Source organism: Triticum urartu, chromosome 4 (genome assembly GCF_003073215.2).
Source record: "Triticum urartu cultivar G1812 chromosome 4, Tu2.1, whole genome shotgun sequence".
In the NCBI taxonomy this organism is placed as follows: Eukaryota; Viridiplantae; Streptophyta; class Magnoliopsida; order Poales; family Poaceae; genus Triticum; species Triticum urartu.
The window spans coordinates 578,464,369-578,468,673 of NC_053025.1; the positions used below are offsets into that span (position 1 = coordinate 578,464,369).

Consider the following 4,305-nt stretch of genomic DNA (forward strand, 5'->3'; position numbering starts at 1 on the left):
TCCGAGGAGCGGTACTGCCGCTTAGTGAGCCTCAGCGGTACTACCGCTGTGGCCCGGTACTACCGCTGGGTCCAGGAAAAACCACAAAGGGAGAAGAGAGAAGCTCCATAGAGACGGAGAGAAAACGGTGGGAGAGAGAAGAACGTGTACGTGTTGATTCCACCCAAACCATACCGAAGCAGATCCCCTCTTGATAGTACGGTGACTACTACGAAACTTAGTCCACCAACAAAGTCACGAAGGAAGCTACACCGTCTTGAGTAGAGCGCCGAGGGGAAAATCATTGCGTGCCAAAGGATGAATATCTGAAAGAAACCAAAGCACCCGATTAGTCCGCAAATGCATTGTCATCAATCACCAAAACACCGTAGGGATAAATATGCCCTTAAAATGCATTGTCATCAATCACCAAAACACCGTAGGGATAAATATGCCCTTACAAGGTGTACTTGGCATTTTGTGGAGCATTTTCCAAGACAACATCTCTGACATCCTTGTTATAAGCAGCCAAAAGCTTTACCAACTCAAGAAAATTACCCTGGTTTAGGGATCCTGGAGATTCATCATGGCCTCTAAATGGACAAGCTTGGAATGTTAACCACCTAATGAAATAACAGACAAGGGACATGTTAGTCTTACATAAATACAAAATATACTAGGTTAATTGTTGAAACAAATAAACTTAGTCTTACCTAATGGAATCAATTGTGACTTTAAGTCTTAACCTTGCAGCTGCAACCTTTTTTGTACATACTTGTACCATCGCCTTGTCAATGTGGTTCAATCTATTTTTTAGATTTTCATAACAACAGGCTGAATAGCTATGGGCTGAGTTGGAATCTTTGCCCATGTGGGTTATAAAAGCACAATCTTTGCCATCATTCACCTTTCTCCAGTTTATAAATCCATCCACTGTGAATGCACTTGAACCACACTTTCCAGTTGGCTTTTTCGTAAAGAGGAAACAATAGAGGCAGTATGCACGACGTGTGACAAGTGAATACTCTAGCCAAGGCCAATCAGTGAAATAACTATACTGGAATCGGCGGTGGTTTTTTGTTGTTCCATTATATGGATACTCTTTCATGTATGGATGAAAAGCGCCCTTAGAAACATAGAATCGACGTGCTTCATCCTGCTTATCGGGATGGAGTTCCCAAATCTGTTGGCGTGTACCAAGATCCCTCACATATTTTGTGCTTCTAGTTCTACCTTCTTCTAAAGTTTCTAGTGGTGCCACAATATTGTGATCATCAATTTGCATATCAACTAGATCAGGGCTGGAAGTATCATCTACAACAGGTTGCTCCTCCGGTGGATTTGCATTTTCAGTTGCATTAGAGCTAGAAGCAATAGGCTTGAAAAACAAATTTATTGTTGCTGTACTCTTCCTCTTCATCCTTCAGTCATTGGAACATTAAACAAGGAGTGGCATTAGAAAACTATTATGCTACCTTATCAAAGCAGTAAATTAAACTATTATCTCTGTAGAAATTGCGCTAATTCACCAAGATTAACAGTGATTCAGTGACGTACCTTGATTCCGAGTTGAAGTTGATCTGTTGATGTATGTATGATGCCGATGAAGTACACAAGTAGTTTCTGTCTTATGATTGAATCGCATGCACTGAAGTGTTGGACCACTGCCCTGGGCGACGGCGGCAAAAGCAGTAAGACTGCAAGAGTCGACGGTGAACGAGCGATGGGCGGCGGCGGGCGGGCGGCGGCGTAGGAAGGTACAGAACCAGAAGACTTGATTGCACGAACGAAATTATCGGGAGGATAAGGGTAGATCGATAGCAGGTAATCTCTTTTTTCTGATATATACGTACATCTAGCAATCGAGGCTCGGTTGATGGTTCCACGTTGGGCCTTGGGCAGTTGGGCACTTGGGCTAGAAAGTTTTCATGTCCAACAACAAAAAGATCAGAAGCAGCCTGTACACATGACACCTATATGTAGAAACTACTGGTAATACTAGTACCTACTAACGAAGCGTCATGGGGGGGGGGGGGGGTCTGACCCCTGCTCGCACCCCCCTGTCTCCGCCTCTGCTTATGTGTGAGACCCGGGGGAGGGGGGGCTAGTATAGGATCTGTCCTTAGGCGAGATCAATCAGATCAATCTATTTGAAGATAGAAAACATGTTCAATCTATTTGAAGATAGAAAACATGTTCAGTTTCTTGAAAATATTTAGAGACACACATCCATGTTTAATGTACAATCTCAATAAGTTTCAATTCCTAATTTGAACTACATTTAGAGAAAAAAAAGACAAAATCGGATGTGAATAGTGTCAAATACTATTTATCCAAAGCTGACGCTATTTATAGTCGAATTCGAGGGGTAGTATTTCATGTTCGTTGGTGTGATTTCTTACCATGACTTCAACGTGAACTTCCATAATCATGCCGTGCTTAATGTATGTTGTCACGAAACATGCTCATGCGGCAACAATATCAGACCTCACCATGCAACAGAAATCCTGGTTCTAAAAAAAAAAAGAAAGAAAAGGCATGCGTGGTTGGTGACCAGATCGAACACGAGCAGCTTGCACCCGAGCGAATCGGACGGCGGGCAGCCAAACCCCACCCGTGCACCGATCGCAGCCGTCGACCACGCTTTCGTAGGCTGCACTCCACCGAAGCCTATATATGCACGCGGCCGTCTCGCGCCTACGCCTTCATCACGTCTCACGTACGAACACAAAACCCTCGCTGCCGCCGCCGGAGAAGAGGAGGAGAAGATGGGCCGCGTGATCAGGGCGCAGCGCAAGGGCGCCGGCTCGGTGTTCAAGTCGCACACGCACCACCGCCAGGGCCCGGCGCGGTTCCGGGCGCTGGACTACGGCGAGCGGAACGGGTACCTCAAGGGCGTGGTGACGGACATCGTGCACGACCCCGGCCGCGGCGCGCCGCTGGCCCGCCTCGACTTCCGCGACCCCGTCCGCTACAAGCACCGCAAGGAGCTCTTCGTCGCCGCCGAGGGCATGTACACGGGCCAGTCCGTCTACTGCGGCCGCCGCGCCGTCGTCGCCATCGGCAACGTGCTCCCGCTCGCGTCCCTCCCGGAGGGCGCCGTCGTCTGCAACGTCGAGCAGCACGTCGGCGACCGCGGCGCGCTCGCCCGCGCCTCGGGCGACTACGCCATCGTCATCAGCCACAACTCCGACAACGGCACCACCAGGCAAGTTTAATCGATCTTGTATGCATGCATGGATGGATCATGGATGGAGACCAGTAGATTAATCTGACTTGTGTGCAACCGTGCGTACGTGCGTGCAGGATCAAGCTGCCGTCGGGGGCGAAGAAGGTGGTGCAGAGCGGGTGCAGGGCGATGGTGGGGCAGGTGGCCGGCGGCGGGAGGACGGAGAAGCCGCTGCTCAAGGCGGGCAGGGCGTACCACAAGTTCAGGGTGAAGAGGAACAGCTGGCCCAGGGTGCGCGGCGTCGCCATGAACCCCGTCGACCACCCGCACGGAGGAGGCAACCACCAGCACATCGGGCACGCGTCCACGGTCCGCCGCGACGCGCCTCCCGGGCAGAAGGTTGGACAGATCGGGGCGCGGAGGACCGGCAGGCTCAGGGGGCAGGCCGCCGTCAACGCATCCAAGGACAGCAGGGCCGCTTAGTTCAGTTAGAGATCTTCATACGTATCATCATCGATCAGCTAGGTTATTACTTAGATTTCGGGACCGTTATATCTGTCATGCTTTCCATTGTGGTTGTGGTACTATTTGGACTTTGGTCGAATTATGTATGGGAAGTTTTAGTTTTATATACTCTTAAATTAGGGCGACTAGCCCGTGTATTTCGACGAGGGGTGTCGTTTGTGAATGACTTTCCTGACGTGAGGGATGATAGTTTCTTCAGAGAAACTTGACCGTTTTTGTGAGAGACCCGTTTGATCCCGACTAAAACTGCCATTAAGAGGGTTCGTTTGCCATCCCTCTCGTAGTGAACGTCAGCTAGATAAGATTTCAGTATTCTAGTACATCAATATTGTCTGACATATACCTTACATCCACCATATTTTAGATTTTGGTAACATTTAATTAATTTGATTGGAGAATGAGTAGGGAAAGGCAAAAGAAGTTTGATTTAATGCAGGACACGGTTTTGAAAGTACTGATTTGATTTTGTTTCGTTATTATTACTATATTTATGATTTATGATGGTCTTTTTATGTGACATCGGTTGGGATCAAAGAAAGAGGTGAGAACGTTGGGAGGAAAAAACCGGGCAGGAGGGGAGGCGAGATAACTAACTCTCCCTTAATGATAGAGATTTGTTCAAGAAAATTACC

General features: G+C 48.3%; 1 pseudogene; it reads left to right on the plus strand.

Annotated features, from left to right (window-relative positions):
- The first annotated feature begins 2,702 nt into the window (after positions 1-2,702).
- LOC125554224 lies at positions 2,703-3,757 on the plus strand (annotated as a pseudogene).
- The last annotated feature ends 548 nt before the right edge of the window (positions 3,758-4,305 follow it).